This window comes from Cotesia glomerata, linkage group LG1 (assembly GCF_020080835.1).
Source record: "Cotesia glomerata isolate CgM1 linkage group LG1, MPM_Cglom_v2.3, whole genome shotgun sequence".
In the NCBI taxonomy this organism is placed as follows: domain Eukaryota; kingdom Metazoa; phylum Arthropoda; class Insecta; order Hymenoptera; family Braconidae; genus Cotesia; species Cotesia glomerata.
In genome coordinates, this window is record NC_058158.1 from 21,854,507 (window position 1) to 21,880,134 (window position 25,628).

The window sequence follows — 25,628 nt, forward strand, 5'->3', positions numbered from 1 at the left end:
CCCGTTTTTCGAAAATCAAGTTTTCAACGAATGTTGACGTTTTGAGGTCCTAGGAAGCTTCCCCGATTGTTTCCGCGATGGTGTCCGTTTGTCTGTATGTATGTATGTAAGTATGCATGTAAGTATGTATGTGTGTATCGCGATTGGCGTCATTCAAAAGGGCTTGACCAAACTTAGATTTTGAATATGATTGGGACCGATTCGAACCGGTAGATCTTGAGAAATTTAAAAAAAAAACTACAAAAAAAATTTTTTTCAAATGTGTTTTTTTTTTAATAACTTTGAAACGGCTTCACCGATCGATTTCAAAAACTATTCAGCTCTTAACATTAAAAAACCACGTCAATCGCCGCCAACCCGGTCAAAATCGGTTAATTCGTTCGTGAGTTATCGTTGTCGAAAGAAAAACGAAAAAAATGTTTTTTCGGAATTACTTCGAAATTTTTCGTTTAATCAATTTAAACTTAAAGATCCTTTATGGGGCTTCAAAAGCTGCGACACAAAAATTATATTTTTGAGCTCTTCGAGTTTAAAATGTGAAAATGTGTTTAAAATTTAAACTAAACCCCAACTCACTATTCCTCACCCTGATATAAGACGAAGTAGGTTGAAAAAGGTTCTTAAATTAGAGCGGCATATGTCTACATCAAAGGAATCAGGCTGTACTAGGTTGAACTGGGGTTTTAAAATTTCGACTCGGGGCAACACGATATACCAATTCGCATCAAATCACCACCTCAAAAAATTAGATTTAATCTAAACATCAGCTCTGAGAATAGCTCTAGGAGCTCATAGAACAAGCCCCAGAATCAGTCTGATAACAGAAGCAGGAGAAGTCCCCCTCAACCTTAGAAGAATCAAATTATCACTAAACTTCGCTCCATCTGCTCCAAAAATTATTCCAGAACTCCACTCGAGACAAATACCTAACCTAAATAATAGGAACAATCAAAAAGTCTCCGAAATCAGAACGTTCATAAACGAATACATTAACAACACTGACCTTCAACAGATAAAACTCTACAGCCCTCAATACATCCCAATCCCTTTTTGGACAATGCCTACAAACTGCTTCGACCTATCGATCCACGAAAATTCCTTTGGAAAATCAGACACTCCTGAAATCTTATTCAGAAACTTATACATAGAAAAAATTAACCAACTAAACCAGTTTACCAAGATTTATACCGACGGATCCATCTACAACAACTCCAGAGGCTGCGCTATAATTATCAATAATCAGATTTACAAATTTAAACTACCTATGTCTTACTTTATTTTCTCTTGTGAAGCATACGCTATCCTCAAAAGCCTAAAATTAATCGACGAACTCAAGATTGAAAACGCTGCCATATTCTCCGATTCAAAAGCGGTAATCGAAGCAATGAAAAACCCCAACTCAACGGACAACATCATCCAAGAATGCCAGACGTGCCTACTAAACCTAAACAAACAAGAAAACATCAGAATAATCTGGATTCCATCACACCAGAGAATTGAAGGCAACGAAGCTGCTGACAGGGAAGCTAGAGAAGCTACATCCTCGGGTACTGACCTCACACTCAAGCTCCGAACTTCACCAAACGACTTCAAAAAACTAGTCAAAAATCACATGACATATAAGTAAAATGAAATTTGGCGAAATGAAGAAACGAAACTACATAAACATCGAGTAAATACTTGGGACGAAAGACCCCAATTCCAATCAAGAGAGGACCAATGCTCACTAACGAGACTAAGAATCGGACACACAACATTTTCTCATGGTTACCTTCTCAGCAAAGAAGACCCAAAAAGTTGTCCAGCATGCACTGAAAGAGCTTCAGTTCAGCATATCTTGACCTGCCCTAACCTAACAGAACTAAGAAGAAGACTCAAGATCCCCAACAATACTCTTTTTTTACCTGACTAGAAATTTCAGTGAGGCAGTGATTTGGCGCAAGTAAGGCATGCCGAATTCCAAACTTGCAGTAAGTGAGGCATCCAAACCAGGCCGAAGTTTGGGACGTAACGCAGTTGCGAGGCTCAGCCTAACTTGGCTTCCTGATTAGGTTGCAGTTTGGAAACCAAATTCGCAACGAAGAATCCAAATTTAATTCTTTCTTGATTTTTAGCTTTTTTATTATCAAGCAAAAATTAATAATAATAAATGCTTATTTTTTTATCTTCTTTTACTATTTTAAGTATAAATATTAAATTTAGGACTAAATTTTTTAAATATTTCATGAATAAAAAAAAAAAAACAAATTCTTTGTTGCTTTTATTTCATATTATTTTTATTATTTAATTTTATTTTTTCTGTAATTTTTTTTTTGTTTTTTGGAGCGTTTTTTAATGTGAAGAGGTTTTTTTGATTGGTAGATTTGATAAGTCAAGGGGGAAGGAGATGATGGAGGAGTTAGATACACTAATCACACATAACACTTAACTTTACTTCACACTCGCCTTAATAGTAATTATAATTAGTAATTATTAATTATTAAAAATCGTACATGTCGAACGCGAGACTCGAACACGGTGCCCGACGCACAAGGGCCCTATACCATACCGCGACGCTACGCCGATGATGAGCGACCTCAAACTAGCAAAACTCAGGTTATCATTATTTGAAACCAGTTCGGCGTTCCCATATGATATATCAGACTTAAGGAATCCATGAAACTTTCCTAGTTACGTTCAAATATGGCAAGCCAAACATTTCGTTCTGCCTACCTTGGTTTTTATGAGGTACAACCTAGGCAAGCCTAAGTTAGGCAAGCCAAACTTGCCCCGAATTGGTTCTTCGGCATATGCCTCACTGAAATTTCTAGTCGGGTACATGAGACACCATGTTTATATGTACAATACACAAATACTTTCATAAATACACACTTTTATATGTATAGAACTAAAAGGCTTAACCTTGGAAAGACTTAAAGCCAAATATCTTCTCCCACTCCGTTTTAGAGTACTTTGGCAAGAAACGCCAAAGTTCGTCAAACGTTTGGAATGCCTAACTTGCAGGAAATTATAAAATCCAAAGGTCTACGGAAGTTCGGTTTGCCAAACTTAAAAGTAATTGGGGCCATCCATCTATGGTAAGACGAAGTTTGGCGAATGTTTGGAATGCCTAACTTGCAGGAAATTATAAAATCCAAAGGTCTACAGAAATTCGGTTTGCCAAACTTGAAAGTAATTGGGGCCATCTATGGTAAGACGAAGTTTGGCGAATGTTTGGAATACCTAACTTGCAGGAAATTATAAAATCCAAAGGCTTACGAAAGTTCGGTTTACCAAACTTAAAGGTAATTAGGGACATTTATGGCAAGCCAAACTTCGGCAAATCTTTGGTTATCGTTACTTCCAGCTAGTCAGGCATTCCAAAGGTTCGCCGAAGTTCGGCCTGCCATAGATGTCCCAAATTACATGCAAATTTGGCATGCCAATCTTCGTTTTGCCTAACGTGGATTTAAGAAGGCACAAATTAGGTTTGCCTAAGTTAGGCAAGCCAAACTTGCCCCTCACTAATTCTTCGGCATTCCTCACTAAAATTTCTAGTCGGGTACTTAATCAAGAAAATCACTTCGCAAAAATCAAAGAAATATTATCTATATTAAATCTTAAATGCTAATCGTAAAAATTCTACTATTTTTATTCTTGTATTACTATATTTATATCTGTCTCGATTCATATTTCGTAAAATGTAGTCGCTGAGGACCTGTCAGGGCGACTTTAAAAAAAAAAAAAAAATTTTTCAGAATTTTTTAAAATTTTTTTACCCAACCAAAAAAAATTTACGAGTTATTTAAAGAAGACAATTTTTTTTTGTTAAATAACCACAACTTTTTTGAAAATTAACTTATTAGGATGATTTTTTTATTGAAATTTTTGTTTTTAAATGTACTTTTTAGAAAAAAAAAAAAAATAAAAATAATAATTCGCATTCATATTCAGCGTTTTTTTTTTTAATTTTCGAAAAAAACGAAAATTTCGGGATGATTGACATTTTTAATTTTTAATTTTTTTTTTTTAAGTGAAACTTCTTTATCGACGTATGAGAGAAATTTTGTAGCAATGTAAAAAAAATCGTCACGATTTTCCGTTACGCGCCATGTTGTTTTTTTTTTTTATCAAAGTTCCCCTCACGGTTTTGGAAATACCGTAAAGATTTGGTATTTATACGATATAAATGCTGTATTTTTACCGTAATACTTCAGTTATTTTAGCCAGTTTTTTTGTCGAATTATTACGAAAAAACTACGAAATAAATTCAGAATATTTACGGCAATACAATAGAAAAATTACGGTATATTAACAGCATTTAAACCGTAAATGTACCGTATATATAATTATTGTATATCTGCGGCACTATTGCAGCAAAAAACCGGAAAAGAAGATCCCTACTTTCTATTACCGGCAAAATACCAAAAATATGCTGCTTTACTACTATTTTTCAATAGCTTAAAATTTTTTTATACCCTGATACCCACCTTACCTATAACTTACTGTCAATCAACGTCCGCAATTTGAAGCAAACTTGACGGAAAGAGTTGGCAAAGCGAGCGATTACCTATTAGTTACCTATAACTTACTCTGCAAATAGACGTCAAAACTTGCTGTACAAGTATTTCCGTCAAATTGTAGTCAAGTTGAAAGGAAATTTAACTACAAGTTTGATTGTTAACTTGTATTCAAGTTGCGGCCGTAGATTTCCGTCAATTTGCTTACAACTGTTGTTGAGTGAAGAATTACCGCCAACTTGATGTATAAATTAACCGTAACTGCTGGAAGTCAACACTTACTGAGAAAGCGCTGGCTATCAGAATAATATCATAAATTATCATGAATAATTTTTAAGAGGTTGATAAATTAATTTCTCTGATTTTATTATTATTATCATTTTTTTTAGTCCAGACCGGGATTCGAATCCATTATATATTTAACCGGGATTCGAAAGCATTATATATTTAATTATATCAGTATAAACGCGGTAAAATTGCAGTATATCTTTGGTATTTTTACCGTAAAAATACCATATTATTATTGTAAAATTATAGTAATATTATAATTAATACATAAATTTTTTACGGTAAAAGTTCTAGAGTTTTACGGTAATTTTATCGTATTATTTCTGAACTTTGCAGTATAAATGCAGTAGAAATGTTGTATAACTATAGTAAAAAAACTGGCCAAAATAACCACAGAAATACCGTATTATTTCAGAATTATAACGATTAATTTATGGTAAACGCATTAATACCGAAAATTTACGGTATTTCAAAAACCGCGAGGGTCAGTATAGCGCCGTAAAGAATAAATCTAGTAAGCATTATTAATTCTAAAAACAATTGAAAAAACAAATTAAATGATAATTTAAAAATAAAACAAAATAATTATTAGTAAATAAAAATATGTATATGTACATATTTTTTAATTATTAGTTTCTAATGATTTATCTATTCATGTTTAATTCTATAAAATCATTGCATGTCTACAAGATTAACTGTCATCAAATAATTGTATTACTTTGAATAGATAATTCCAATTATTTACTCATAACTTGTGTAATTAAGTAAGTTATTAAATATCTACTTTGAATTATTTTTACTAAGTTATGGCATGAAATATGAATATTAAAGTTCTTTATATAATTTTGGTAAACTGATTAATTAATTTTTAGATTAAATAATGGCAGAATCTAAAAAATGACAACAATGGTAATGACGATAAGATCATAATTAATGAATTACAATAATTATATCTAGCAACCTTGCAGTCACTATGTGACTGCCGTGACTTTTGAACTATAAATAAATAAAATTTTGCTTTATTAAATAATGACTTTTATTAAATTGCACTGTACTTTTTTATCTATTGATATTTTTAAAAATATAAGCTCATTTCGATGTTACACTCATCAAGAGCTTTCATGTGAGTGCCCACATGCATTTTGATATTTTTCATCTATACATATATATAATACATATAAATATATGAAAAATTGTTGTGGGTACTTAAATTAAAGGTCTTGATGAGTGTACAGTCGGCGACAAGTATTTCTCCCGTACACAGTAACAAACGTGCACAAAATATCTCTATATAAATAGCTCCATGTCAGATATTTCTATGTAATATATTTCTAGGGAATCTTTATATATAAAAAATTTGTCTATTTAAAAATATATCCATGCAAGAATAACTCTATATAAATTAATTCTAACCGCGAATAAATCTATGAAAAAATATTTTAATGTTAAAATAAATCCATGCTTCCACATCTCTATGTAAAAATAAGTCAGTGTAAAATTACTATAGTACTATAGCAATTTGTAAAATTTCATACCGTATTGTTAGGAGGAATATTTGCACAGGAGTGTGGCGCTGGCGCTTCCGTGTTAGTAAATTTGATTAAAAAAAAATTTTTTTTTTTTTTTACTTTTTTGAATTCTTTCAATTTGATGATTTTGGAAAAACTTAAATGTGTTTTTTTTTTTATAACAACAATCATTAATCATTAATCATTAATGATTAATTATTAAAAACAATCCATTTGCAAAACTGACTCAAATTCCCTGGAATGATCTAGAAATGCTGTTAAAAAGTACACCAAAAATAATAGTTATAATAATGAAAGTTGTTAATTTCACAGTTTACATTTTAACATTAAGGAATTAATTTTATTAATGTATCTTCATCATGAATTGAAATTTTCTTATTGTATTTCTGACTGTATTCAACAATTCCATTTATTTATTAGTATTTATTTATTATTTATTATTTATTAGTATTAATCTCTCTCTATCACTCTCTAGCAAAACCAATAAAAAGTTCACTAGTGGGATCCTTGCCACTAATGAAGAGAGGGAGAGAGAGAGAAAGACAGTTTACAAAGATTTATTTCTTGAAAATGTCCGAAGTTAAAAATTGATGGACATTTTGATTTATTTTTTAATATTCTGAGACAAAGAGAAAAAAAAATGACAATAAAGTTAGCCGACATTTAAAAATTTTTAGAATTTTTTTTATTGAAAAAATCGTTACAAAAAAAATTTTTTTTTTTAAGTTCATTTGTAAAAAATTTGAAAAACTGTAAGTGCAATTAAAAAAAAAATTTTTTAGGTCTAATTTAATAAATTAAACAGTCAAAAAATAAAAAATGTCGGTTAACTTTGTTGTTATAAAAAAAAAAAACACATTTAAGTTTTTTCAAAATCATCAAATTGAAAGAATTCAAAAAAGTAAAAAAAAAAAAAATTTTTTTTAATCAAATTTACTAACACGGAAGCGCCAGCGCCACACTCCTGCTCAAATATTCCTCTTAACAATACGATGTGAAGTTTTACAAATTGCAGATACTATAGTAATTTTACACTGACTTATTTTTACATAGAGATGTGGAAGCATGGATTTATTTTAACATTGAAATATTTTTTCATAGATTTATTTGCAGATAGAATTAATTTACATAGAGTTATTCTTGCATGGATATATTTTTAAATAGACAAATTTTTCATATATAAATATTCCCTAGAAATATATTACATAGAAATATATGACATGGAGCTATTTACATAGAAATATTTTGTGCACGTTTGTTACTGTGTACGGGAGAAATACATGTCGCCGACTGTATCATCAGGATGAGCTTATATCTTTAACAACGTCAATAGTTCACTGGGGTCAAAATACAGGGTCATTTCTTAACTATGTATCTAGAGATAGAGCATTTTCAAATTCAGCCTAAATACTTATCATCATAAATTAACTATTGGTGAAAATGATATGAAACCTTAAAAAGGCACAACTTCAAGTCAAAACTTTTCCAACGATACCAAATTTAACCATAAAAACCTATTTTATCATATAAATACACTGGCCACGAAATTTCGCTTATTCTCTTAATAATTCAGATAAGAACAATGCCCTGATTAAACAACTGAATTCGACCGAATTAAAAATTTTAATTCTGTTATATTCTGTTAAATTCGGTAAAACCGAATTCAAAAGAATTAAAAATTTTAATTCTGTTTAATTCTGCAAAACAGAATTCAACTAAATTAATAATATCAATTCTGTTATATTCTGTTAAATTCGGTAAAAAAGAATTCGAAAGAATTAAAAAATTTAATTCTGCTCAATTCTGTTGAATTTTGCAGAACAGAATTCAACTGAATTCAAAATATCAATTCTGTTATATTCTTGTTAAATTCATCAAAATAGTATTTAAAAGAATTAAAAATTTTAATTCTGCTCAATTCTGTTGAATTCTGCAAAACAAAATCCAACTGAATTGAAAATCGCAATTCTGTTATATTTTGTTAAATTCGGTAAGACAGAATTCAAAACAATTAAAAATTTTAATTCTGTTCAATTCTACGGAATTTGGCAGAGCGAAAATTAAAAAAAAAATTGAAATTTTCAATTCTGTTCAAGTATGGAAAATAAATCTGAAAATTGTAACATAATGTAAATTAAATACTACTGAGTTCTTTGAAATTTAATTTTTTATATTTTGAATCGTCTTAAATCTTTTACTATCGCAATTTCATTGTTATTAAATCCTAAAACTTTGATTAAAATAATATCTATGAAAGGATTTTTCATCCAAATGAGAAATATTGTTATCAATTTTTGATTTTTCCTTACCAAAGTCTTGTTTTAATGAATAAATTCTAGTGATAATAAATATCTTGCTGTCGAGCAAAAAAAATAGGATACACCCCTCGAGAAGTGAATAAGAAAGCCTCAGATTACATGTTTGTTAACCTCGGCTTCGCCTCGGCCAACAATTTTAAATGTGATCTAAGACATTTCTTACTTTACTTTTCTAAGTGTGTAATATACTATTATGGCCGGGAAGGGAGTTCAAAATATTCTAGAGCCAAGTAGAAAAATTTCTCGGATATGAAAATTTTGAATTGAGAAAAAAAATTCTTTCGTTAATGAATATTTATTCTTCGTACGAAATTATAATTACTTACTGTAGAAAATTTTATTTTATAATCTAAGTAAACAGTTTTATTCATTTCAGAGTACTATTTACTTAACAGGCGAGACCATCTTTTTCTCGGTTTGCTCTCACGGAGTTCAACGGAATTATCTCTGTTGCACTCCCAACAGCAGAGCAATTGCAGTTTCGATTGGTTTCACGAAACGAATAAAATTTTTGAAAAAAACGCTTTGTGGTGAAATAGTTTATTAAATTATCTATTATCTCTAAAAACGTTTTTTCAAAATTTCCATTCGCTTCGCTAAGCCGATTGAAACTGCAATCACTGGTCTCGGCTTTTAAGGAAGCTCAAGCGAATCTAACATAAAAAATAATTTCCAACTTTGAGCTCTGAAGTATACGTATAAATAAATACGTCATTTATGTAATCCCAAAAGTTTAAAATGATTCACCGCTTAGTTACTTAGATATTAAATTTTAAAAATCACATATTTTATCTCTTTATACACGAGCTCTTATGGCGGACAAACTTTTGTCGAGACTTTAATTATTTTTTTCAATATTAACCTCCCAATTTTAACGGATAAAAAACTATACACAAGAAACTTGGATTATTGCAAAATATAAAAACAATTTAATAATAATACATTACCGATATAATTTTTGAAATATTTAAAGTCAAATTTTATGTTTGTAACTCGTTTACCGTCAGCTATTTATTCGAATAAAGATTTGACAACATCGCGTCAACAGCTGAAAAAAAAGAAAAGGATAGAAGTATAGTTACAGAGATGTTTAACTCACACACTCATCCACGTCTCTGTTATGAATATAATCAAGCGCGCTATTGCCAAATTTGTTTATTTATTCCTGCAAGTAATAAATACGAAAGTCATTTTATTACTTTACTTTATTAAATAAGTAAAAATCATCAATTATTAAATTGTTTAAATTATTTTAAATTAAAATAAAGAATTTTGACGAATATTGGGAAGACTAAAATTAAAAAAAAATTTTAACATTATTTTGACTCATTAGTTACGCTCGAACTTCCTTAATTAATACAAAAATATTCAGATTTCAACAAAATTTTTAATTTGTTTTAATTCAGTTAAATTCCGAGTCAGAGCCAAAAATCCGAGGATTATTTCCGAATTAAATAGAATTCAACGAAATTGAACATTTAAAATTTATTTTAATTCAGTCACAGTCGGAGTCGGAATCAGAAATTCGCGGATCATTTCCGAATTCGAAAGAATTGAACCAAATTGAAAATTTTGAATTTGTTTTAATTTAGTCCAACTCGGAGTCAGAACCAGAGATTCCAGAATTATTGCAGAATTCAACAGAATAGAACTGACTTAAAGATTTTGAATTTGTTTTAATTCAGTCTAATTCGGAGTCAGAGCGAGAAATTCGAGGATTATCTCCTAATTTAACAGAATTGAACCGAATTGAAAATTTTGAATTTGTTTGAATTCGGTCTAATTCAGAGTCAGAGCCAGAAATTCAAGGATTATTTCCAAATTTAACTGAATTGAAAATTTTGAATTTGTTTTAATTCGGTTTAATTCGGAGTCAGAGCGAGAAATTCGAGGATTATTTCCGAATTTGACAGAATTGAACCGAATTAATAATTTTGAATTTTTTTAATTCGATCTAATTCGGAGTCAGAGCGAGAAATTCGAGGATTATTTCCGAATTTAACTGAATTAATAATTTTGAATTTGTTTTAATTCGGTCTAATTCGGAGTCAGAGCCAGAAATTCGAGGATTATTTCCGAATTCAACAGAATTGAACCGAATTAATAATTTTGAATTTGTTTTGATTCGGCTAAATTCTGGCTCACCTGCCGAATTAAACAGAATTCATTTTAAAGTTAGGTACCGAATTAACAGAATTTAACTGAATTCAAAAGAATTAAAAATTTAATTCTGTTTAATTCGATCGAATTCAGTTGTTTAATCAGGGTGATAAAATGAATTACTTATATTATTTGTATGCATTTCTATAATACTAAAATAGCTTTAATTTAATCCGGAAAAATTTTTTTTTCTTAAGTCTCATCTACCCAATTTCTGCGAAGTTGTAAATTGTAAAAAAATGATATGTCATAAAGAAGTTTCACTTCTTACCTGTGTACTCTGGTACACACACATATTTTTTTTTTTTTTTTTTACAAAATACTTCAGTATTTTCTGCACTGATAGAAGGATTTGTTTATAGTTAAAAATATTTGTTAATATTTAACAAATCATTTATTAGAGACCATTTTTTAGTCCTTAAAAAATATTTCTTAGTATTTAAAAAGATTTATTAATATTTAATAAATGAATATTAGATTTATTAAATACAAACAAATCATTTTAAATACTAAGAAATATTTGTTTAATACTAAAAAGTGGTCTCTAATAAATGATTTGTTAACTATTAACAAATCTTTTTTAATACAAATAAATCCTTCTATCAGTGGGCGAATTTCCTAAAATTTTCAAAGTGGTATTTTTTTCTTTCTATTTTTTTTTTTTTAATGTTTGTTTTTTGTTATACCACTCTGAAAATTTTTTAGCAGATTTTGAAAACTTTAAAATCTGAGAAAAAAAATAAAAACAAAAATTAAAAGTGACAATCATCGATAACATTTGATTAATTTCCAATAAAGTTAGATAAAAAATTAAAAGAAACATTGAATTATTTTTTCGTATTTTATTATTTTCGTATCTAAAAATTCTATGAACAATAAAAAATTCTATTGTTTTCAATAGGGTAGAGAAACCCGTGAAAAAATATTCTGATCAGGCTTGATATGAGCTGATAAGGCCATATAAAAATTTTTGATATGTTCATATCTGGCCTGATATGATCTAATATGTCCATATTTAATTTTTGATACGCCCTGATATGGCCTGATATGAAAATTGGCCATATCAGGCCTGATCAAGCCTCATCAATTTGATATGTCTATATCAGACTTGATATAGCTTGATATACTCATATCTAATTTTACATTATTTTTTAATAGGTCCTGATATGCCCTGATATAACCTTATAAAGTTATATATCTATTCTATATATATAAAAATAAATTGCTGTGCGTTAGTCTCGCTAAAACTCAAAAACGGCTGAACCGATTTTCAAAATTTTTTTTTTGTTTTGTTCGCTATAGTTCAGGGATGGTTTAGAAGAATGAAAACTTTTGAAAAACCTGAAAGTTCAGCTAAAAAAATAAAAAAAAAAAAAATAATTGCTGTGCGTTCATCTCACTAAAACTCAAAAACGGCTGGACCGATTTTCAAAATTGTTTTTTTGTTTTGTTCGTTACAGTTCAGAGATGTTTCAGAAAAAAATTTTTTTTTTGAAAACCCGACAGTTCAGCTAAAAAAATCACTATCATCAATCATCATCAAATACACAGTAAAAAATTTTGCGTTATTGCGTCAAAAAATTTTGTGTTAAAAATTTTTATGTTAAATATTTAACACTTTTTTGTGTTAATTTAACATTTTTCTGTGTTAATTTAACACAATTAATGTTAAATTTACACATAAAAGTGTTAAATATTTAACACAAAAATTTTTAACACAAAATTTTTTGACGCAATGACGTAAAATTTTTTACTGTGTAGTAAAAAAATATAAAAATAAATTGCTGTGCATTAGTCTCGCTAAAACTCAAAAACGGGTGGACCGATTAAAAAAATTTTTTTTTGTTTTGTTTGCTATAGGTCAGGGATAATTTAAAAAAAAAAAATTTTGGAAAACTCGAAAGTTCAGCTAAAAAAATCAAAAATTGTTAATTTTGTATCGGAATCGCTATTGTTACGCTTGAGCCTCAAGGTTGCAAAAGTGTACCAAAATTGTTCAATATGTAGGAAGATACGTACAAGTATACTGAAGAGTTATACTATTTACTTATATTCAGTTTGTAAGACATAACTACAAATCTCAAGAAGAAACTCAAGAAGAACGTTTGTCATTACTTTTGTTTTGTTCGTGTTTATTTTCATATTGTTTATATCTATCTATATATATAAAAATGAATATCTGTGCGTTAGTCTCGCTAAAACTCAAAAACGACTGGACCGATTTCAACAATTTTCTTTTTGTGTTGTTCGCTATAGTTCAGGGATGTTTTCAAAAGAATAAAATTTTTGAAAAACCCGAAAGTTCAGCTAAGGAAATCAACAGATCTAAAATTGTTAATCGTCTATCTTCTGTATATAAGGACAAAAAAAAATTTAATAAATTCAGTGTTCATTTTTGGAATCTTGATTTTCAGACGATGATAAGAAGCGAGTTTCATTTAATAACTTGGCAAAATTTTAACCGCACTTCATGCAGCCAGTATTTATTCTTTATCGAAGTAGATTAGAGTTTAAAGATTGATAATCGCTGTTCGAAAGGTGTAATAAAATATGTTGTAGGTGATATGAAGTTCACCGGGTCAGCTAGTACTTTGATAAACTTGAAAAAAAATTTCATGATCAGGGTTGATATAAATTGATATGGATTCATATAGTCTGATATACTCATACCCTTACCAGCATATAAATAGTCTTATGTACTCATATAAAATCATACCCGAGTAAAAAAAAACTATATATCATTATATATGATTCATATCTAATTATATAGAAGCATATGTAATTCATTTATAATTATATAGATGTATATATAATTCATATACAATTATATATGAATCATATAGGATTCTATATAATTTTTTTTACTCCAGTGGGTATTTTGTGATTACCATAAAACATTCTCTTTTTCTAACTAAGAGTCTGTTACTCCAATGATTAACAATCTTTTAATATATAGTATTTTTCGGATGAAATAATAGGAACTTAAAAAAAAAATTTAATTTTACAAAAATTATTAGTTTTGTCAAGTTCTAAAATTGTTAGCCAGGCCCTCCAGCAATATATAGTTCCATATACTAAACAAATAATTCCATCAAAATTTAAGCTTTCAATCCTGATTTTACTTCGATTATTTTTTTAATTTCAAAGAAATTATAAATTCTAAACCAACGAAGTACCTTAACAATATATCGTAGAATCATTTTTGCGATTTCATGTATACATAGATAATTTTACAAATCTATATATAGATACCATTATTATACAGGGTGTCCCAAAAGTCACGGACGCCATTGTAGCATCTGATGAAAAAAATAATTCTGAGACGAAAAGTCCTTAGCCATTTTTCAATTAACCGCATAGGTAATTAATTATTAATTAAAAATAACGTCTCTTTATTTGTAGAGAGAGAGAGCGCCAGTGTCCAGTAAAGTATGTGCCAAACAAAGACACAACTAACTGTATGACTAACTAGTTTCTATAGCTAACGTAGTCACACATTTACTTACACATTCACACGTGCAAGCGTCTTCGTTGGAACGCACTTGACTTGACACTAGTGCTTTCTCTCTCTAACGCATAAAAGGACGTTATTTTAATTAATAATTAATTATCTATGCGTCTGATTAAAAAATGGCTAAGGACTTTTCGTCTCAGAATTATTTTGTTTATCAGATGCTACAATGGCGTCCGTTACTTCTGGAACACTCTGTATATAAATATTGACAATTAATAATTAATAAATTAGATAAAAAATTTTGTTCACTACGAATTAATCATGTATACGATTTGCATTACTTGTAGTTATAATAAAATTTGTTCTCCAAGTAAGTCTCTTAGGTAAACGGGTAGTGAATTAGTCTTTCAAGCGGTAGGTCCACGGTTCGATTCCCACTTGCGCCGATTTTTTTTATTTCCTATGGAAATAATTATATGGGTCATTCCACCAAATAAGAACATTTTTACGGGGCGACCCTCGCGGATTATGTTTAAAATTTATGGAGGTGTTCTCTATAATAAGAAATAAATTCCCTACAAGTTTCAGCCCTTAATATGCAGCGGTTCTGGAGTTATGATTTTTTGAAATTTTGAAAAAAAATTTTTTTTAACTTTTTTATTAATTTTTCTGATGAGGAAAACTTTTTTATTAAAATCCACGAAAAATCTTATCTTGTCGGAAAAATTCTCAGCTTTTGAATGAAAATATCCATTTTTCATAATCACATCAGAAGACCCTTTGAAATCCAATTAAAGTGGAAAAATTGATTTTTCTCGGTGTGCGGTGCAAGGTACATCCAAATTGACTTTTTTTTCTGAAAGATCAGAGTTTTTTACACAAAATATATGGTTTTCACGATGTGCATATTTTTTGTTCAATCACAATTAAATTAAACGTTATATCGGCTAAGCGTTATACGATTATTCGGGATAGTAAAATAATTTTCTGTTAAATATTTAAAATTTCAAACTGCTCGTTAAAAAATTGAGTTTATACAATACAGATGGCGTTCACAACTACGATTCCATTTTCTTATTTAGGATGTAATTTTCCAAAATTTGCGAGAAATACTGATTGGATTATGGAAACTTAATCAATTTATAAAAATTTATTGAATAAATTGATTTGTAATAATCCAACGGAATCGTGCTTCTTCAGAAGTTGTAATAGATGTCCAAACAATGAAGAAATCATTAATTACTTTCATCCATCGTTTAATGAATTTGATGTAAATGAAATCGAATTTAAAATGTGGACATCAACCGATCGATGTACCATTGTAAACGTTATTTCGGATTCCGATGACTTTATTGATACCTTAGCGACGCAACTTGAGAAACTTTTAAAACATGACTTTATAGTAAAAATACAAAGTCGGTTTTTCCCTAATGCAAAATTAAATTTGAAGAGTGGTGAATTAGCGGTAGTTTTTAACTTGGTAGAAAATTGCGTTTGTTGTGCAGGAAGCTGCTCAAGGCTATCATTGAAATAATGACCAAGCTACTATACTTCAAATGGTGGTTTACTAAAACGAAAATGATACTATTAAGCATTTAGGCTTAGTTGGTATCTCAGATTGCCTTAAACATGACACAGTTTTGATTTATTTATTTCAAGAACAATTGATTTCTTTTTTAAGAAAAAAATTTACTGTTATTGAAAGGATTTTTTACTTCTCAGATGGAGCACCTCAGCAATTTAAAAATAAAAAAACATTTACTAATTTATGTTAATATTATGCTGATTTTAGAATCATCGTTGAGTGGCATTTTTTTGCGACTGCCCATGGCAAAGGACCATGCGATGGGCTTGTAGGTCCAGTAAAACGACATGCTGCTAGAGCTTCATTACAAATGGAAAATAAAAAACATATACTGGCACCACAAGATTTGAATTCCTGGGCAATCAAGAATTTTACAGGCGTTGATTTTACTTTCATAACGAATGATGATTATTTAGACAAAAAAAATATGTTAACGTACGATATTCTTTATCAAAAACAGTAAAGGGTACACAGACATTGCACACCTTTACCGATAAATGATGAAATTGGATATGCTCTTATTAAAACTGTATCAACATCTGAAAAAGGTTCAAAAATAAAAGTATTTTAATTATAAAGATTTTACGTTTAATTTAATTGCGATTGAACAAAAAATATGCACATCGTGAAAATGATATATTATGTGTAAAAAACTCTGATTTTTCAGAAAAAAAAAAGTCAAATTGGATGTACCTTGCACCGCACACCGAGAAAAATCAATTTTTCCACTTTAATTGGATTTCAAAGGGTCGTCTGATGTGTTTATAATAAAATGGATATTTTCATTCAAAAGCTGAGCATTTTTCCCACAAGATAAGATTTTTCGTGGATTTTAATAAAAAAGTTTTCCTCATCAGAAAAATTAATAAAAAAGTTATAAAAAATTTTTTTTCAAAATTTCAAAAAATCATAACTCCAGAACCGCTGCATGTTAAGGGCTGAAACTTGTAGGGAATTTATTTCTTATTATAGAGAACACCTCCATAAATTTTAAACATAATCCGCGAGGGTCGCCCCGTAAAAATGTTCTTATTTGGTGGAATGACCCATATATAATTATGCCTAATTATACATAATTATATAAGGCCATTTTTCATTTATAATTATGTAATTTAATGATGTATAATTTTTTTTACCCGGGCGGGTACATAGTCTGATTATATCAAGGCATATATAGTCTGATATGGCCAATTTCCATATCAGGCCTGATATAGACGGTTTATATAAGGCCTGATATAGTCGGATCAGAAAATTTTTTCACGGGAAGATACCAAAATTTCAGAAAAATCGAAAAGGGTCGGGTTCAAAAGTGGTCGATTTGGCATGGAATGCCCCATATATAATATAAATAAATATATTTTTTTTTCTTCTGTATATAGATCAAATTTAGATATAATTGACAGACTGAATATAAATAAATTAAGTAAAGAATTTTACGAAATAAAATAATTTGTTGTCAAAAAACAAAAAAAAAAGTTATTTTTGACTTTTTATAATTTTCGTTTTTTAAAGCCCTGTAACTTTTTTTCTGTGCGTTTTGGCGAAAAAATGAAAGGGACCTTTTTTGTAGAGAATTTAATTTCCTACAAGGTAACGGAAAGGGAAATTTGCAAAAAAAAAAATTTTTGACGATTTACAATGAAAATACAGAAAAAAGTTTTTTTTCAATGTATTTTAAATAGGAAAGGTGACCCCCCATGTGCCAGCTCAATTTTCAAGATATCAAGCTCATCTTTTAGGAGGTTTTTTTTGGTCTAACAAAGAAACTTTTTAGATGTATTTACTCAAAAAAAAAAAAAGTTTTTTTTATTCTGACGCAGTCTAGTATACATATATATAGTATATATAAATATATGAAAAAATGATGTGGGTACTTAAATGAAGGGTCATGATGAGTGTAACATCGGGATGAGCTTATATCTTTAAAAATGTCAGTAGTTGACAAGATACAAGGTCATTTCTTAATTATTGACATTTTTAAAGATATAAGCTCATACCGATGTTACACGCTTCAGGGGCTTTCATTTGAATACCCTCATGCATTTTTTATATATTTTTCATATATTTGTATATAATATATATTTTAAAGATAATAAGCTCATCCCGATGTTACACTCATCAAAAACTTTCATTTGAGTACCCACATGCACTTTGATATATTTTTCATATATAGGTGATTCTCTGTAAGGATGTTTTTCGACGTCCCAGGCATTTTTTTATTGGAAAAATTGTTATTTTGTTACTAAAAAAAATTTGTTACGAACGTAAAAAAACATTTCTATTTGGAGCATTGAAAACTAAAATGAAATAAATTTTGGTTTTTTTTGCTATAAATTCGTAAACCACCAAAATAACTGTCCCTTGGGCTGTCCCAATCCCAAAATTAAAACTTTAAGATTAAATTTTAAGTTATTCGTCCATAATATATAATTTGGTCCATAATGTTCATAAACTCAATTAGTTAACTAACAATCTTCTTCAATAAAAAGTACCGAAAATTGATTTGTTTCATTAAATTCATTAAACCAAAGTTTGTTCCAGGCATTTTAGGAACAGTCTCCTGCCAGAAGTTCAAAGCCAAAAAAAAAATCCAGCGTGTTATTTTACCTTTTGTAAAGTTTATAAGGATCTAACTAACCTTAAGTTAATAACATTAGGGCTGTTAGCGCTTTATCGCCATTTTATTTAGTGTCAAAGCACCGTTTGTGCTGCAAATATGTCTGCCCGGGAAAAAATGATCAGATCTGATCAGATATGAACAGGCATGAGTCTTCAGGTCTGATCAGATATGAAAAATGACCGGGTCTGATCAGACCTGGGCAGGCATATTCATGTCTGATCAGATCTGTTCATGTCTGACTCGATCAGGTCCATAAAAAAAAAAAAAAAAGATTGGTGCCAACGGGGATTTGAACCATGTACGCTGCGCTCTTTAGACTTATACTTTACCTGTTGACCCAATGACTTATCTTAACTCTAGCGTACCTTTCAAACTACTTTAAGTAATTTAAATTTTATACATGACTTATCCTTATAGTTAACGGAGTTCTATACTTAATTTATTAATAATTAATAATTAATTATACACAGTAAAAAATTTCGCGTCATTGCGTTAAAAAATTTTTATGTTAAATATTTAACACTTTTTTGTGTTGATTTAACAGAATAAATGTTAAATTTACACATAAAAGTGTTAAATATTTAACACAAAAATTTTTAACACTAAGATTTTTGACTCAATGACGCAAAATTTTTTACTGTGTATATTAGAGTGATTTATTTGGGACGGCTATGTATTTTTTCCGCTCCATTAACATATGGTTCTATGTAAAGTAAAAAAAAAATTTTTTCAAGGTTTATTCCGTAATTATAATTTTATTGTTTTCTTTTAAAATTGAAGTTTTTTTTAATTAAAACGTATTGGAAATAAAGAATTATTTGTGTGTTCTACAATTTAGCAGCCTTTGACACTACTGCAATGGATCAAGGCGTAGCTTAAGATAATAACAGACACCTTGAAAGGACTTATTATCGCCTATCGATATCAACTGATATATTTTGGTATTTTCACGCTATCAAACTCAAACTTTTACTAAATAATGTTATTTTTCGCGTATTCAATGGAACACAGTAAAAAATTTTATGTCATTGCGTCAAAATTCATCGTTAAAAATCATCGTTTTGGCATGGAAAATTAAAAAGTTCATACTTATATAAGTCGAAATTTTTGATCAAAGTTGTACATTTAAAATTTATAAGGGGATAGAAACTGATACGTCATACGGAACAAATTAATTTTAAAAACTGAACTGCAGTCTATAGTTCAATAAAATTTTTCTTCCAGACTTAAAATATCATTTAAGAGGGCAAATCATTCATGAACAGTTCTTGTCAGCTGATATATGGAGTTTTAATCCTTATCTATTTTAGGCTAGATCAGACATGATCAGACATGGACAGCTCTGATCAGGTCTGAGCGTATTTAACGCTTCAGACATGAACAGGCATGGACAGGTCTGAGCATATATAATGCTTCAGACATGAACAGGCTTGATCAGATCTGATCAAGTCTGAGCGTATTTAATGCTTCAGACATTAACAGACAAGAGCAGGCATGAACAGGCTTGATCAGGTCTGATCAGGTCTGAGCGTATTCAACACCAGACATGAGCAGACATGAACAGGCATGGACAGGTCTGAGCATATATAATGCTTCAGACATGAACAGGCTTGATCAGATCTGATCAGGTCTGAGCATATTTAACGGTTCAGACATGAACAGGCATGGACAGGCTTGATCAGGTCTGAGCGTATTTAATGCTTCATACATGAACAGGCATGAACAGTCATGAGCAGGCATGAACAGGCTTGATCAGGTTTGATCAGGTCTGAGCGTATTTAACACCAGACATGAACAGGCATGGACAGGTCTGATCAGGTCTGAGCGTATTTAACGGTTCAGACATGAACATGCATGGACAGGTCTGATCAGGCCTAATTTCAGGCCTGATCATACATGAACAGGTCGGATTTCAGGCCTGATCAGATATGAACAGGTCTGATCAGTCCTGATCATTTTTTCCCGGGTGGACCACTTCAAAACTCAGTCCTCTGGCAACTATTTTTATTTATAATTTACTTATAAAATTGGATCCATAAGTCTTAATATTATTCTAATTAATGTAATCATTCATTGAGAACTTGAAAAGTTGAATGCATTGAAATAGTTTGCTTGATTTTTCTCAATTTGATAAAAAAAAACAGTCCCCTGGCAAACAGTCCCCTGTGATGTTATATGGCAAAAGATACACAAATATCGAAAAAACAAAAATGAATTTGGCTGTTTATTTATTATTATTAAGCTGTTAGTTTCGTAGCCCTTGTTAATTTTCTTTTCTAATCAAATCAAAAATAATTTGGTCAGATAATTTTGTACAGATTTAAGACGTCCTTACAGAGAATCACCCATATACATATGTATAATATATATAAATATATAAAAAAATGATGTGGGTACTTAAATGAAAGGTCTTGATGAGTGTAACATCGGGATGAGCTTATATCTTTAAAAATGTCAATAGTTAACAAGATACAAGGTCATTTCTTGATTATGTATCTAGAGATAGAGAATTTTCGAATGCAGCCTAAATACTTATCATCATAAATTGACTATTGGTGAGAATCATATGAGACCATGAAAAGACACAACTCCAGGTCAAAACTTTTTCAACAATACTAAATTTAACCATAAAACTTTTTTTTTACTCCGTAAAATAGCATAATATCAAAAAAAAAATATACTTTTAAATATTTATATCTACATGTTTATATTCATATCTAATATCGTACAAGCCTGAAACTAAACAATCAAATTATATTAATTAATGAGAAATTTTCAAAAAATACATTTACACGCTTGATGGTGTAAAATTTAGGATTCACACCATTCAAATTTAACATTACACTTAGTGCGATTTTCACACCGTCCATGTTAAAAATTTTTACACCGAATCATTTACACCACACCGAGTCCAAAAAATTTCTTACAGTGTAGAAATATATTCCATAGAAATATCTGACATGGAGTTATTTACATAGAGATGTTTTATGCACGTTTGTTACTGTGTACAGGAGAAATACATGTTGCCGACTGTAACACATAAATTGTATTTTTGAGCTCGGAGAGCTCAAAAACATCATTAGTGCAATTTTAAGTACCTAGGTATGAAATTAGCGAGAAGTTGCAGCGAGAAGTTTCAGAGTCTACCATTTTTTTAATTTTTTCTTTTCATTTCAAGTAATTTTAAATATCTAATGAAATTTTTTAATCAATTAAAAAGTATTGTAAAGAATAGAAAATCAGTTGAATTGATACTGCAATTCATTTAAGTATGTAATTAACCTGTAAGAAATAGAAAGATTTATAAACCCATTGTATAATTAACGAATTATACAAATGAATCAACAAATTCATAAATTAATGCACAGCGTAATTTGATTCTCCTCAAAAATCAACAAAAGGAGTCATTTTGAATTTTTTGAAATATTTTTAAAGCTCATCTTTTATGTGAGTCGCAACTTATTTAAAAAAATTTTAATAGCCAAAGTTGCGCGCTTCTCCAACCGGTGATTCAAACATTTTCATACATTATTATTTGACATAATTCTAGGATCAACACATAACTATTATAAAACTCAAAATATAATTATTAGCTGTGAATGTTATATAATTATTAGCCATTGAATTATTTTTCACAAGATCAAAAGTCTAATTTTTTTTATATTCATAAATCACACCAAGATCGTCTCTTTATTTTAGATTATTAACATTAATTCATAAATAATCATATGAAAATACAACAAATTTTATATGATCATGTTTTTTTTATTATAATTCAATTTTACGTCATCCTTTACATTATTAAAAAATTAAATTTAAAAATCACATAATCTTTTGGTAAACAATAATGAGAATTAATCCATATTGTTCTTCAACATTGACTATTTTTGGTTTCCAAAAACTTATTAAATAATAAATATTGATCACTTACATTTGCATGGGCTACTTTTTTTCCGTAGAGTTTGCATTGAGAAAAAGACACAAGTGAGTAGTTTATTCAAATATTGCTGTTCGAATCCGTATGTGATTATATCAAAAATTCATTCCAAAAAATCACTTTAAAATGAAATTTCAAGATTCAGTTTTTCTTACGTAATATGTTTCTTCTTGCAAAACATATATAGAGTTGAAACGCTCAATTCACTAATACAGAAATATCTTAAAAATATTACCGAGAAACAAGGTTCAATTATTATATTAAGGTGATTTCTTGAGTTATGACTTTAGCATTGAATTTCTAATAATCATTCACCAAAGTCAAATAATATATTTTTGATGTTATAATATAAAATAATTTTATTGATTAATACTGCTAAAAGAAATTAATTTATCAACAGCTGTGACTGAACTAACAGAACTATTCTCACAAGTTCTTAAATTCCGTGTCTTTTTTCTTTTACTGCCTTTATTGATCAATACTTCAACCCCTGGTTCATGATAAATATAACTGGTTCTTAAAATTTCCGCTAGAAGCGCTTTAGTAGTATTTTGGTTCAACATATCGTCAATAATAAGCAAAAAAAAATATCTGCTAAGTTGTTAATAATAACAATAATAATAATGAAGGTCAATGCAACGATTCTCGTTATCTTATTGGTTTTGATATTATTATTAAAGCTTAGTAGAATCTTGAAGTATAAATGGATGAGGGTTTTTTACAGCGTTTTGTTCCGAGTTTTACAAGTGCTCGAAAAAGGTTATCTGAATTTTATTTTTTAAGAATTATTCGTAAGATTCCCAAATACTGTCATAATTTTTCCACTGAAATTTTATAATAAAAAAAAAGCTTTTCTTAATTTTAAAGTACTTAATTTTAGGAAAAAATACTAATAAAAAAAGAAAAATACTCATACACATTTCGATCTTGTATTAGTTTTTTATAATCTATGACGATTAATTGTAGTATTTAAATATGTAAGAACCAAAAGAGCCGTATAATTTAAAGTTAAATATAAGTTAATGATGAAATTATTTTTTTTATTTCATGATGGATTATGAAGCAAAATAATGCATCAAAATACTAAAATAATTAATATTGTATGCTCTAATAAAAAAGTATCATGTTCTATAATAATTGTACATCAGCAAAACAATGTTTCTTCAAATTTAATGTCTTGATTAAAATTTGAATTGAATCGATTTTGTGAGCCAAATTTTTGCAAGAAAAAAATGCGAAAAAGGGTTCATCGTACCGGCCATCTATAGAACTTTCCATTCTATCTGAATCCAAAATGCCTGAAAAGTTATAATCATTTAAGTTTCTAAAAAAAAAAAAAAAAAAAAAAAAAAACATTTTTTAAGTTAACTTCTTAGTTATTTTTTTAATCGACTCAAGACCCTTTAAACTTTTTATGCTTGGGAAACTGCTTTAAATGCGGCAGGAATGTACCTAATTTATACAAATTTTTTACATTTATGTACAGTCAACGACAAAGATTTCTTTCGTACACGAGAAGAAACATATGAAAACATCTCTATGTAACGAACTCCATGTTAAATAATTTTATTGAATATATTTCTACCCTTAGAGGAAATGACAATCGGCCCGAACGTGGCCAAGGCATGGCGCAATGCTCATTGACTCTAAGACAAGCTTGAAATCCAAGCTTGGCCCAAGTCCGTCTAAGCATACAAATGATAACTTCCTGCCAAGACTGAATATCAGTACTGTGCCAAGACTGAAAATAAGTATTGCGCCAAGACTGAAAATAAGTATTGTGCCAAGACTGAATTTTAGTATTCAGTCAATACCGATTTTCAAGTCTGGCCCATGCCTAATGGTTACCAGGACTGGGCCACAGTTACTATTCAAGCCTGACCCATGCCATTCGATAGAAAGTAATAAAAAGGAATTTTTAATTGTAATTTTTTTAACTTCCTGCTAAGAAAATTGAAAATTTTCAAAAATCGGGAAGTTATTGTTTTTGGCCCGTTTTTCGAAAATCGAGTTTTCATCAGATTTCGACGTTTTAAGGTCCTAGAAAGCTTCCCTGACTACTCCCGCGATGGCTTCTGTATGTATGGGTGTATGTATGTATGGTGTGTGTGTGTGTGTGTGTGTTTTTTTTTTTTTTTTTTTTTTTTTCAGGGGGGGGAATCCTTTTTACGGATTCTAGGCATAGCTGTTTAGCCGGGATATGTGGCGACTCGACGCAGCGTCATACTAAAACTCGACACTAACGCCCCTACCCACTAAACCCTAAACCCCTTTTCCTTCTTTCCTCTAATCCTTCATGGAAACCGCCGTCAGGCATTACTTCGTGAAGGGAGGATCTAGCTACTGCTCTTCCTTCTGGTGGCTAAGGTGTTAACTACCTTCCTTCTATCTTCTGCTATTTGCTCTTTTTCTTTCGGTGGAACGCAAGTCTTTAAGGACTTCTGTTGCAAACGTGTTGGTAGCGTTCCAGGCAGCTTCTGATGACAACATTGCTTCCACTAGTGAATCTGGTTGCATTCTCTGGTTCAGGATCCTCTCCAGTTCTTCACGCTGTGGATCGAAACGAGGACATACAAAGAAGACGTGCTCCGCGTCTTCAGCAGCTCCTGGGCAGGACGGGCACTCCGAAGAGTCATCGTGCTTAAAGCGGTGTAGATACTCTCGAAAACACCCATGTCCCGACAACATCTGCGTAAGATAGTAATTGACCTCACCGTGATTCCGGTTAAGCCAAATGTCGATCCGAGGTATGAGACGGTGCGTCCACCTACCCTTCTCTGCAACATCCCATTGTAGTTGCCATCGGCCTATGCTCTTCTGCCGTTCTTCAATTCTAAGTTCTTCAGGGATCAGTGCAGTTGACCTTTTTCGTTGGTAAAGGGCCCGTCTTTCCTCTGCTAGAACTCTAAGAGGTAGGGTTCCAGCAATGACGCACACTGCTTCTTCTGATATAGTGCGGAAGGCACTAGCTACTCGTAGGGCACTCAGTCGATATACTGGTCCAGCCTTTCTCCATGATTCTTGCGTCTTTAATGCGTCGGCCCAAATGGATATTCCGTAAGTAAGCACCGATATGACTACTGATGACAATAATAGCCTCCTGCTCTGTTTTGGGCCTCCGACGTTCGGCATCAGTCGTGCGAGACTAGCCCTCACTACTGACGCTTTGGCACTGACATGTACCACTTGCTGCTTGAAGTTGAGTCGGGCATCAAGCATCACTCCCAAATATCGGATA

General features: G+C 30.2%; 1 protein-coding gene across 1 annotated transcript in view; it reads right to left on the reverse strand.

The window, feature by feature from the left end:
* The window catches only part of LOC123263996, a gene marked incomplete in the record, with an annotated part of 337,741 nt that extends 314,876 nt beyond the window's left edge, over positions 1 to 22,865 (reverse strand). The window contains 1 exon segment of the mRNA XM_044727045.1: positions 22,385 to 22,865.
* Positions 22,866 to 25,628: the final 2,763 nt, after the last annotated feature.